The 13,481-nt window shown below is 39.1% G+C and overlaps 1 protein-coding gene across 5 annotated transcripts in view; it reads left to right on the top strand.

Moving 5' to 3' along the window:
- Positions 1 to 2,702: 2,702 nt before the first annotated feature.
- Positions 2,703 to 13,481, top strand: part of ZZZ3 (zinc finger ZZ-type containing 3) — a 119,593-nt gene continuing 108,814 nt past the window's right edge. For 3 of the 5 annotated variants that reach the window (XM_080801031.1, XM_080801033.1, XM_080801032.1), the window contains exon 1: positions 2,716 to 2,885. The gene's annotated coding sequence lies outside the window, so the exon portion shown is untranslated. Of the gene's footprint in view, positions 2,886 to 3,468; positions 3,560 to 13,481 lie in introns of those variants that run through there. The other 2 variants (XM_080801030.1, XM_080801034.1) reach the window with 2 other exon arrangements.

A 13,481-nucleotide genomic window follows, 5' to 3' on the forward strand; every position in this document is an offset into this window, starting at 1 on the left:
TGAAGTTCAAATTTGGGCAAATTATATGACCTCTCTAAGCCCATTTTCTCATCAGAAAATGTGAAGAGAGTCACAGATTGGGTGTTCCAGGAACCAGACACTTACACGATTGGTATACAGATTAATTAGGAAATGCTCATAGGATCATTTGTGAGGTTAGGGAAGAAGTGGGCAGAGGAAGAAGTCAAGCTGCGATGCAGTCTTGATGGGATGCATCAACTGATGCAAATTGTTCTGCAGATAGGATGATCCATCAGAACTGTCCATGTTGAGGTGAGACGGCTAGTCCTTCCAACAAGGAAGATTTTTATTAAAGATCTTATTTATTTATTTGATGGAGAGAAAGAGAGAGAGAGAGTGTGTGCATGCACACACACACACACAAGCAGGGGAAGCCAGAGGCAGAGGGTAAGGGAGAAGCAAACTTCCCCCTGAGCAAGAGCCAGGTGTGGGGATCCATCCCAGGACCCTGGGATCATGGCCTGAGACAAAGGCAGGTGTTCAGCCAACTAAGCCACCCAGGCGCCCCCCTTCCAACAATCCTGAGAGATACTATCAGTGGCCCTACACTGATCAGTCATTTTGGATGTAGCCTTCTTGGGAAAAGGTATGACACTGAAAAACACCAGAAGGTGCTGACAGCTCATGGCTGTCTGTGGAACACTCTTGGCTGCTGGTAATAAGTCCTTCATTTCTGAAGGGTATCTGAGAAAGTAACTTTTGGAGCCCAACATTATTAGTATCTATCTCAGGACTGTTGGAAGATTAAAACAGGGTAAGTTATAAAAAGTACATAGCATATTGCCTGCCACATATGACTCAAGAAGAGATGTTTGTTATGATTATTATACATAGAAGTTGGTTCTGTAAGTATACAGAGCAAGGTAGGGAAACCTTATTTACTTTTGTGACTCTAGTCCTAGAATAGGGCCTGGAACCAATTAGATTCAGTAAAAGCTTGTTAATGCATTACTATAAAAATATACCTGACAGGGGCGCCTGGGTGGCTCAGTGGGTTAAGCCTCTGCCTTCGGCTCAGGTCATGATATTAGGGTCCTGGGATTGAGCCCCACATCCAGCTCTCTGCTCAGCAGGGAGCCTGCTCCCCGCCCCACCTTGTGATCTTGCTCTGTCAAATAAATAAGTAAAATCTTAAAAAAAAAAAAAATCTGTTACCTTCTATCTGGAAGCAAATGTTATTTTGAGTTGAACTCTCAACTAAAACACATACAAAAAGTCAACTCAACCATTTAACAACTTACAAGAAAAAAAAAAAAGGAGATGCCTTATCCACTTGCCTGAAAAAGTTTCAAAGAAAAAGAAAACAAAAGCAGTGAAATAGTACTTGACAAATGCAGGAGAGCTCCAGCTAAAATGGCTCCTGGATTTTGTATTTTTGAAATATAGTTTTCTAATTTTAGACAGGGAAGGAGATTTAGCTCAGCTTTTCCACAGCTCATAAATGATGAGGCTGTCAATGGAACTATGAACCCAAAGGAAGTACTTATCTCCATCAATGTTTATTGGGCTTTAATTTTCCGGCATGCCCAATGTAGTTCGTTGACATTTTTTTTTTTTAAAGATTTTATTTATTTATTTGACAGACAGATCACAAGTAGGCAGAGAGGCAGGCAGAGAGAGAAGGGAGGAAGCAGGCTCCCTGCTGAGCAGAGAGCCCCCGACGCGGGGCTCGATCCCAGGACGCTGGGATCATGACCTGAGCCGAAGGCAGCGGCTTTAACCCACTGAGCCACCCAGGCGCCCCTCGTTGACATTTTTTAAAAAGTTTATTTATTTATATAAGTAATCTCTATACTGAAGGTGGGGCTCAAACTCACAACCCCAAGATCAGGAGTTGCCTGCTCTTCTCACTGAGCCAGCCACAAGCCCCTTATGACAATGTTGACAGCATTTCTTAAACACTGCTTTGTGCCTGACACAGGCCTGGGGACAGAGTAATGAGCAGAAGTTACAAAGTCCCTGCCTTTATGGATCTCACGTTATTGGTGGCAGGAGACTGACAAAGTCTAGAAGATATATATATATATATATATATATATATATATATATCTTCATACATACATATATATGCAGGTGAAGAAGGAGAGAGCAGTGGTGCAAGCGTGCTCATTTGAATACAGTGGTCTGGAAGCCTCAGATGTTGACCTTGGAGAAGGGAGTTGAAGTACGCATTGAACACCAATGAGTTAAGAGATCTGAAGAGTTGTAGTCAAAGGCAACAGCAAGCTGAAAGTCTTGAACTGGACAGAGCCTGCGCGTTGGAAGGAACAGCCACAAAGCCAAAGAGGTGAGCTAAGGGGTCGTGTGGCTGGAGATGAAGCAAGCAGGAGCATATATAATATCTACATAGAGTTGAGACCACACCGCTAAGGGAGCTAGCGTGTACAAATTTTTCAAGAGGCCACAAAAGGCAGGATGGAGCGGTCTTCCAAACAGCGGGGCTACAGCGACGCCTTTCCTCTACAAAAGCAATGAAGGGCCAAGTAAAGACTATTGCAGGGGATGAACCGGGTCCTGCCCTCAGAAGACCAGCCCTCGTGCAGGGGCGAGGGCCCGCCGCGGACCTCCGCGGATCCCGGGCCAACAGCGCTGCACGGGCCGCGGTTACCAGCAGGCGGTGTAGTGAGCGCGCCTGCAGCCGCCGCCGCCCGCCCGTCCCAGCGAGAGAGGAGGGGACCGGAAGGAGCCGCTGGTGCTGCGGGAAGTGGCAGGAGCGGGAGGCGGGGACCCACCTGGAAGCGCCGCGGCGCCGCTGTCGAGCTTCCTGCGGCGGCCACCCCAGCAAGTGCCGTGGCGGGGGTAGAGAGCGGCCACGGCGGCGGCGCCTCCCCGAGTGGCCCGCGGCGCCCTGCTCCGCGCGAAAGGTGAGCAGTCGCTCGAGGCACGTGGTGGGGGCCAGACACGGGGCAGGGAGAATGGAGGAGGAGGGAACCCGGGGCACCATCGGCTTTGGGACCCGGATTTAGAGCCGAGCGCCGGGAGGGGGTGGATTGGAGGCGGCGGCGGCGTCGGCAGCGACGGCGAAGCCCCCACGTGGGGTGGGGGTGCGCGCGCACGTGTGCGCGGGCGATAGGGGGGCGGGGAGGGCTCTGGGGAGGACGACCAGCGCGCGCTCGCTTAGTAGCGGCCCACGTGACGGGTACGCCGAGAATGTGCCTCCACGTGACAGGCTGGGAGGCTGGTTGAAGCAGAGGGATGTTGTGTCTGTGTGGTATAACCATAGTCACTGGAGGTTTTAGGGTTTTCTACTGCTTTTCTTCTCTACTAGGGGGGATAGATGAGAAATAAAAGGCGGAAAAGACTTTCTGCTATTTCCCTGTTCTACACGTTCTCCAGTCCGTTAATGAAGCACTTTCCAAGTTCCGAAATGCCGATTTCCCTGTACCGCCATGTTGGTTCTAGAGGAAACTCGCGAGATGCTAGTGGGTTTGTATCGCGAGATCTCTCGATTCTCGCGGGACCTTGTTGGCAGAGCAGTTGTCCTGGATGGCGAAGCCTTGGGTTCCGGGGGCCTGGGACCCGCAACTCTTTCTACAAGGCAAGTTGTTAGGGAGGGGCCGGGGGCGAGTGCCTCTTGGTGCCGGGAGACGTGCTAGGTTAGCTTCCTTTAGTCTTGAAGGGACTACATTGACCCCATTGAGGCGACACGGTCCTCCTCCCCACCCCCCTGCGGGCGCTCCGCCACCTGCAGAAGCGTCTGCAACGCTCAGCCCCCGCTCCTTTTCCCCCAGCGCAGTGATAGTTCCAGCCCCGTCCCACTCCCTTGGAAGTCCAGAGCCATTCTCGCGCAGTCGTGACGATTCCATTGGATACCGTTGGTCTTACTTTCAAACGTTCATGTCAGTTTTTCCCCTTGTTGCCATTTTCTAAAGAATTCCAGACCTGTTAACCATTCTGTCGCTTGTTTCTGCTGCTGTACCTTTCTCCACTGACCATTCTCTGACGCTTAAAACTAAGCGCCTTCTATTTTTTTTCTCTTTGGGCATCATTTACTCCCGTTTACTTGGTCATTGATAACTTCCTCATGACGTTGACTCACTTTGTATTTACAATAACTTTTTGGCAGTATTTGGAAGGAGCCCTTATATCTCTGACAATACCTGATGTCAGAATAAAATCGTTCTTGTAATCTTTGTGCGTCCCTATTAACTCATAATTATCGATATGACTTTGATTACTATGTTACGAGGTTGCCGTCTTTGATGTTCAAGGACGGCTGTTTTGGGTCACATGTTTAGGTAGTAGTGAAATGTTTTAAGTCAAAATTTTAGTTAAAACTAAACTCTTAATAAACTGGTATCAGAGTTTGTTTTTTCTTTAAATGAGTTTGACATGAAATTAATTTTTCTCCAACTTCCTATGTCTTATCGGAAATGAATTTGCAGTGTATCTTTTTTTCGTATTCTTGAGCAGTCTTTGGATTTATTTAGTATTCGTAGTGGGAAGTTAATTACAAAGCTAATCAGATAACTAAGTAATTCACTCATTTTTTTTAAACTAAGAAAGTGTTATTTGCCTTTACATTTGATCTAGAGAAGTATATAGAGGATGCTCCCTGTTACACTCCGCCAAGTTGCCTTAATCAGTCTTAAATCGCTCTAACCATTCTTAGCAGTAACTGTGTATTCTTCTTCTTCTTTTTTTTTTTTTAAGGAAGAGGAGGAAGTGGAGTAGTGTTTTAAGATACACTATCACATTAGCGATCAGAAAAAAATTTTTCTACTCAGCTAAATTTTTATTTAGTGATGTATGCCTGTTGACAAAAATATGCATATTTGCTTTTTAAAAAGAAAATTCTTTGTACAGATTTTTTGGTGGTAATGGTTTTGTGAAAGTATCTTGAGGGATAGCATTGTTTTTGTCCTAGAGATTTAGTATGCTGTTAGCTTTGCACCAAAATAAAATCTATACAAAATAGAATTTAAAGAAAAAGGGATGTTATCAGTTGAACTTTATATTTTTATGGTTAATATTTGTGTTACATGTTTATCTTTATATTCATGCTTATATTTTATGATATATTTTCTAAATTATAACCCACGTGTGTGTAGAGTTTTCCAGAAGTTCTAAAAGTTAATCAGCTCAGTTAAATAGTTCTGACTGTGAAATTTAGTGAGCTCAACAGGAGAGTGGTAGATATATCACCAGTTAATACAAACAAATGTACAATTTGGAAGTTGCTAAGCAGCATTTTGTGAGGTTTTGTTTTGTTTGTATTTTTTCCCCAAACCTACTAACAGTGTTTATTAGTCACATGAACGTGACTTCAGTCTTCTTGGGCAGTGTGGTTTTCTCTCGTAATAGTTCATTCAAGTAGGAAAGTTGGAGAGTGAGAGTGTTGAGAGGTGTGATGTGGGAAGGAGGAAAAGCAGACAGTGGAATATGTAGCTCGATATTGAGATGGAATTGGAGAAGTTGCACAAAAAAGAGAGGATGTTGGAAGGTTGACAGAGCCATGGTCTAAGACTAGGCAGGTTCATTGTGGTTGAAGGGCAATTTGAGTTGACCAGAATTTGGAATCTGTAATTTCAGGCAATTTTTTCATCTTAAAATGTTTTTTAAATGGTTTTCAGTTATCTCAGAAATTGATTATCACTTGTTGTAAAAAGTCAGCAACTGAATTTGATATTTAATTGAAACTTTGTGAATTCTTTAGTTAGGTAAAGCTCTTTTTAAGTAACATTTGTTGAGTGCATTTTGTTATTTTTAGAAGTAGAGAATTGTGAAAATAACAGTGGACTCAAAGGTCACAGTTCTGTAATGGCCTTTGCAAAGGTATCTACAAAGTTTTGCTTGATAATTTGGCCTCAGAAAGTTACCGTATGCATCTGATCCTTGGGATAATGCGTGTTTCTTACAACTTTGTTTTATAAACTGTTCTTGGCAGTGGATTTTGGGGATTACCAGTCTTTTAGAGACTACTACTTATCTGAGGTACTGGGTAGAAATATACTGAGAATATCTAAGGAGGAAGAGGCATGTATCTTACATGATTTGAGTTTGCTTGAGTGAAACTTAAGTAATATTTTCCCTTTTCTCAATTATTAACTGTCGTGAAAGTGATCTGTGAGAGCTGATGAGCTTCAGTGATGAGAGGAAATTAATGGCAGTGATAATACAGTGTTGATCTGTCCTCACTTGGGTTTTTTTCTTGGGGTCTGAAACAATGCTCATTCCCATAGACCTATAATTTTGTAAACTATATGGTGTGATAGCTATGTTACATATTCGTTACATCAAGAATATAAATTTTTTTCTCACCTCTTGAATCAGGGTCCAAGAGAGATTACAAGAAATTACTTGGCCAGAAATGTCAGTGAAAACATGATGCAGGTGCTTTTTAAAAAAATGTGATTTCATATGAAAAGTCAGTCTGGATTTAACTGCAAGGGATATTTGTTGGAAGACTTTGATATTTGCAGGGGTATTTAATATAGATGTGGCATACATTGTAGTACAAATTTCTGTGGCTAATACTCTGACAACCACTGTAATTACACTTTAAAAATACTGATCAGTGAGATATTTCCTGAAGTCCTAAGTGTTGACTTCTAACACAGTGGAAGTATAGATTTTGCTATTTGTTTGAACTTGTCCTTCTCACCTCTTTTTTTTTTTTTCTTCTTTTCAGCTATTCTTTTTCATTTAGGTAGGTAATTTTTGTCTTGTCAGAGACAAGTGAGTTCAGTAACTTTTCCTGAGGAGACTATCAAACTATTCAGTTATTATTATTAGGAGCTCCATTGTAAGTTATAAAATCTTTTTTTTTTTTTTAAGATTTTATTTATTTGGACAGAGAGAGAGAGGGGGAAGCAGGCTCCCTGCTGAGCAGAGAGCCCGATGCAGGCTTTGATCCCAGGACCCTGAGATCATGACCTGAGCAAAGGGCAGAAGCTTAACCAACTGAGCCACCCAGGTGCCCCTCCATAGTAAGTTATATTCAGTAATTCAAACCAACATTTTTTGAGTGTTGGTGATCTTAGCCGTTTCAAACAGCAGGATTCCTGAGCCTTCAAAATAACTAATCAAATACCATAAGCCTGTGGTCTTTCTTCAGAAACTCCTAAATGGAGTAAAGAAGTTGTATAGCACCAACAGGGTTAGTTATCTGATTTTTAAGCCCACAGATAATAATCCATAGGATTGGCCATTGGAGTTAGGCACACTGACAGCTGAAATGTCATTTTATTTCAAGGGAAAAGGAAGAAAAGCTATTAAAAAATAGAACTATAGAAGAGTAGTGTTTTAAGGCCATTGCATAGAGACATACAGTCCTATTACCATCAACTTCTGAGGGAATCACAATATTGCAGAGCAGTGTGTAGTACATGGTGTTTCACACGATGACCTTAATCATAAATAAACTTTTATTCTGTGTATTGTGTTTGAGGAAGTAAGGAATTGGTATCTTTTTAAAAGATTGTTATGAGTAAATGTTTTCAAAGCTTTGTTAATGCTTTCAGTTTTCTGATAATTGACCTACAGAACTCCTCTGATGATATCAAATAAAAATGATGCTGTTGTGTATGGCATTTCCTTTGCTTTATTTTATTGCTTTTATCAATTTCTTAAATTCCTTATTTATTATTTCAAGGGATTACTGCCCATATAAGGCTCTGTTACATTTACTGTTTGATATCAGTGATGAACAGTTGTCTAAAGACTAGCACCTTTATTAATAAAGGAGTTTTCAAAGCAAATAATTAGAATGAGTCAATGACAAGTTCGTATAATTCAGTTCTATAGTTTTGAACCTTGGTACTGAGTCTCCATCCTCAGCACTGATGAGTGTCCTGAGGTGAGAAATGTTTCATTTTGTAGTGGATTTTCTTTATTGCCTTACTAGCCTTTTTTTAATATGTTAATTTAAACCGTTTTCTCTTTGCATTGTTAGAGTAATGGTAGATATATTTAAGTATAAACTGTGTTGTCTGTGTGTTTTAGTGACTTTAATGGCTGACTTGAGAATTTTAAATCTGAGGAATTAATACAGCCATATTAACATTTTGGTATACTTCTTCCATTATTTTAAAAATGCATCTTTTATATGCTTGCAAATAAAATATTTAATACCATGATCTGCTTTATAACCTAATATTAGGTAACATTTTTCCATTCTCACAAGGAGTCTTCATAACCATAATTATAAATGGTTGTATAATATTCTGTGTGTAGATGTATCATTACCCTGTTCTGATTTTTTGCATATATGAATAGCAGTGTGAAGAACATTTATATATAATTTTCTGTGTATAGTATTATCTTCCTGAATGTTGCCAGCACCAGAAGTGATTTTTAGGTGTATTTTTAAAGGGTTTTGAAACATATCTGTCACGTTAACTTACCCAAAGGATCAGTTTATGTTCATGTTGAAGTGGCTGTTGCTCTGTATATCTTTATTAAGTATTATAAAACTTCATGGGGTATAAGTCATACCACTTTTTTCTTAGATTACTACTGAGGTGAAACATTTTGATTAATAGATGTATTTCGTTTGCGAATTTAGGTAAACAATTTTGAAATTAATGTAATCAAGTCTTTTGACCTAATCTTGTTCTACTTTTGAACTTCTGAAATTCCTCCTCTGGAAGTGTAATAAATAAACAATACTGATTTAATACTGTCTCTTTTAGTTTTTCTAAATTATATTTAAATAAATTTAACTGTTTGCCTAATCTGGTATTGGTGTGAAGTGAGAATATAAATGTTTTCCTCCAAATTGGTAATTGTCTCAACTCTGTTAAATAATCCTATATTTTCTCATTGTTTTGTGTTTCATTTTTACATTAAAAAATTTTTTTTACCTTATTTATTTTTACCCAAACTTTAAAAAATGTTAGTATTTTTTAGGTGATTCTTAAGGCACATCTACTGTCTTTTGACCTAGTATCTTTTTATTGTGATATTTGTTTTCATATTGATTTTTAAGAGCACTTTACAAATTGAGGATAATAAAGCTCATTCTCTACAAAACAGTGTTTTATAATTCTTTTTCTTGGTCAGCCAAAATTCAGAATTCTTTTCCCATACCACAGAATTTAGTAGGATTAAGTGAAGTAATTTCTTTCTCTTTCTCTTTTTCTTTCCTTTCTTTCTTTCTTTCTTTCTCTCTCTCTTTTTTTTTTAAAGATCGAGTTTTTAAGCAGTCTCCACACCCAGTGTGGGGCTTGAACTCACAACCCCGAGATCGAGAGTCTTATGTTCCATTGACTGAGCCAGCTAGGTGCCCCTCTCCTTCTTGAATGGACAAAATAAGAAACTACTTAAGAGTACAGTATTAGAGGGCGCCTGGGTGGCTCAGTGGGTTAAGCCTCTGCCTTGGGCTCAGGTCATGATCCCAGGGTCCTGGGATCGAGTCCCTCATGGGGCTCTCTGCTTGGCGGGGAGCCTGCTTCCTCCTTTCTCTCTCTGCCTGCCTCTCTGCCTACTTGTGATCTCTCTCTGTTGAATAAATAAATAAAATCTTAAAAAAAAAACAGTATTAGAGAACTATTGTATATAAACACAGCTATAAAGAGAAAAACTATTTTGGTAGATTTTTGTAGAATTAGAAATAAACTGCTAAGATCAACAGTTTAGGATGTGTGGTTAAGGTATTTCCTTTATTAAATAGTGAAATGTAATTTGACATAATATGCTTCTACTTAATGAAAAAGTGCTAATTGGCACTCCTAGGACTCTAGTTACAGAATCTCAATACCTTTCTTATTCAGCTGTTAAGAACAGTAGTGTGGCACATGTACTGACATTTAATAATGAATAAGAAATTCCAGGTGAGCATTAGACGGTCCATGTCAATGAGAGCATTTTCAATATTGAAAGTTTATTGTTTATGAAGGGTTTTTTTCTTTAGGAAATAATTATTCAAGATCTTAAAATAATTTTTGAAAAAAGAGAAATATTTTTACTTATTTACATTTTAAAACTATGGAGGCTCCAAAGCTATTACTTTATTAAATAATGACTAACATTTCCTGTTGTTTACAGATTGGTATGATTACATTACTGTTAGGAAGAAAAACCAAATTAACGTTGTGAGTGTGAAATCACAATAAATATTTGAAAATAAATAATTGAAAAAAATCTGTGTCCTGTGCTTGGGGATCCGATAAAAGAGAATTGCAGGTGAAGAACTTGATGGGGTGGAATTTCTTTCTTCCTTGCATTGGGTTGAGATTTAAAGGGATTGGAACATAATTTATACCTTTTAATACTACCAGAATTCTGCTTACTTTGTAAGGGATAAGTTGATTTTGCAAAATGGCACTGAAGTGGTCCAGGAAAACAATTGCTAATTGTATTCTGGCAGTTATTTATACCTTTCTTACTAGATTTTTTCTTTTCTTTTCTTTTTTTTTTTTTTTTAAACTAGGTTAGAAGCCTAAGGAATATATCCTGTAGCTCTTATATACTTCCCCATTAGAAAGCAGATTTATTGTGTTTCATAAAGAAGGTGAAATAATGCTTTTTTTCAGCTTGACACTTAAAATGGAAGGTGCCAAGATTTCTTTATCCTGAGAAAGGTGTGTGTGTTTGTGAGATTATCTGCTGATAGTCCTTAAGGAACTTTGTAATACTTCTGTATCTTAACTGTACTCACACCAAATCTGTAATTCTTAATCTGAACTGTCTCCACTAAATAGAAATTTTTAATGTTTGTTTTTGCATAATGTTTCATTTTCTGAGGGAGAAATGTCCTTTATTTGCTCTCTGCTTTTAAAAAAGTATAAATTTGAATACAGCGTAATACAGAAAGTTCTCATAAGTTTACAGTTCAGTAAATTTTCACAATGTAAACATGCCTGGGTAATCATTACTAAGAAGTAGAATATTATCAAAATCTCAAACTGTCTTGTGTTGTATTGTCATGAACACTACCCTCATCCCATGGGAAACCATTATTTTGAAGTCTAGTACCATAGAATAATTGTCTATTTTTGAACTTTAACTTTGTTTATCAACGTTTTTGCATTTTTATCCTGCTTTTGAAGTCCTGGAATTCAGTGTAGTTTATACGTGGAGATCTCAACACTTTGACTTAGACGTCTATTTTTCCTCTAGCGTTCATGATTTCAAGAACTCATAGAAAGAGGACATCAAAGAGAAGCTTTACTTTCAGATCGTGTGGTAGACCCTTTCTGTGTTTTAGTGTACTTGGGGCAAACAGGCTACTTTTAATTTCTGTCATTGATTGGCCTACAACAGTACTTCAGCCTTTTTTCCCCCTCAACTTAATCATTTTGTTTTGTACACTTTGGTACAGCATTCCTGACCGGCTAATGGCTTTTTGGACTTTTATCCTATGACTTGGCAGCTTTCTTTTCATTCTTTGCATTCCTTTCAAGCAGTGATTCATATTCTAATTTTTATGACAGACACCCTGTGGTATCCTCTGTTATTTTAAGGAGTATGTTGAGCGTCCCTCCCCCCAAGAAAAACGTCCTAGTTTGTTTAAGCCATTTTACTTTTAAGGTATTTATTTTATATTTATGAACAGTATAGCATTGTGGTGTACACATTATAAAACCAAGTTATAGGCTATGAAAAATTGAGAATCAGCTAAAAGCTTTACCTAGTTTATATCCCCTTTCAGGCTGGCTTGAAATATAAGTACAACTTTTGTACAGAAATTCTCCCTTTCTATTTTTTTTCTATTCCTCCAATTTCACTTAAAAACATTTTTTAAAAGATTTTATTTATTTGACAGAGCATGCACAGAGAGAATGTGCATGTGCTCAGGCAGGGGGAGCAGCAGGCAGAGGCAGAGGGAGAGAGAGAAGCATGCTCCCCAGTGAGCAAGGTGCCTATGCTGGGCTCAATGCTGGGCTCAATCCCAGGCCCGTGGGATCATGACCTGAGCGGCAGGCAGATGCTTAACCCACTGAACCACTCAGGCACCACTATTTGCTGAGCTTTTATAGAAATTAAATGTTACACAAAGTTTTAGCCTAATTTCTAAAGTTTTCTTTTTGCCCTGAGATTTTAAATGTCTGACTTTAGGGCAGCATTGTGATATAGGAGAACATTTGAAGGAGAGGGTAACTGACTTTTATAACTGTTACAGAGTTACCGAAATTTGAATAAATGCTGTCTTGGGGAATGAGTAGGGACATTTTCAGTTGACCTAAGCCACAAATATAGGTAGATACTTTTCTTCCTGTCATTAGCAAAATGTCACCAAGGAATTCTGATTCGTTTGTAGCTATAACACAGTGTTTCAGACTACAGCAAGCAAACCTGTGAGGCTTGTTGTTTGTTTGTTTGTTTGTTTGTTTTAAATAGTGGATGGCTGGGCCCTACCCCTCGAGTTTCAGATATAGCAGGTTAGGAGACCACACTTTGAGAATCAGTACTGTGGTATAGTCAGGGCACCTACCTCTAAGCAATAAACACATACCCCAAAAGTGTTTCTAATGTACATCCTAGCTGAGAACCTTTGAGTAGTAGTACTCCAGTGGGAACAGCAGGATAGTATCACTTGGGAACTTGTTACAAATGCATTTTCTCCCAAACTCTGGGTTAGAACCCAGAAATCTGATTTAAACTAGCCCTTCTGATGTCTGGTAAGTTTTAAGAACCTTTCTGTGTCCTTCTTGGGCACTGGAACTTGTAGAAATGCAAATTTCGGGCCCCACCCAGATATTCCAAATAACAAAGCCTCATTTTAATGAGATTCCCAGGCATTTACAAGGTATGTTGAAGATTGTGTAGGGTTGCTTTAGATGATTATTACAAAAGTAAGGATGTCTGGCTGGTTTGGTTGGTGGAGCATGTGACTCTTGATCTTTGGGTCATGGGTTCGAGCTCCAAGTTGGGAGTATAGTTTACTTAAAAAAAAAGTTGGAAAAGAAATACATAGGGCCGCCTGGGTGGCTCAGTTGGTTAAGTATCCGACTCTTGATCTCAGCTTAGGTATTGATCTCAGGGTCCTGGGTTGTGAATTCAAGCCCCACGTTGGGTTCCATGTGGAGCCCACTTAAAAAAAAAAAATACGTATGGAGCATCTGGCTGATTCGGTTGTAAATCTCAGGGTCATGAGTTCAAGGCCCACTTTGGGCATAGGGCTTACTTAAAAAAAAAAAAATATATATATATATATATAGAGAGAGAGAGATAATATATACAGAGTTAAGAGTTACTGAATATTTTCTATGTGCTAGGTACATGTAAATACTATATTCACTATTTAGTCTTCCCAACAACCTGGTAAGGATGGTTACTATTACCCTCAATCCACAATGAGCAGTTTGAAGCAAAGAGGTTATAAATCTTATTGACTGGGTGCTGAATGCAGGGATATGAACCTAAGCATTCAAATTCTGCTTTTGGAGTGAGGTGTAATAGGACCATTTATGTGGATTTACATTTTCCTTCCATGTTCTAGCACCACAATATATGTTGTATTCTAATGAATTTTTTATATCACATTTTACAGGGATATTTGAGTTTTCTTCTAGGTC

This window comes from Martes martes (genome assembly GCF_963455335.1).
Source record: "Martes martes genome assembly, chromosome: 4".
Classification (NCBI taxonomy): domain Eukaryota; kingdom Metazoa; phylum Chordata; class Mammalia; order Carnivora; family Mustelidae; genus Martes; species Martes martes.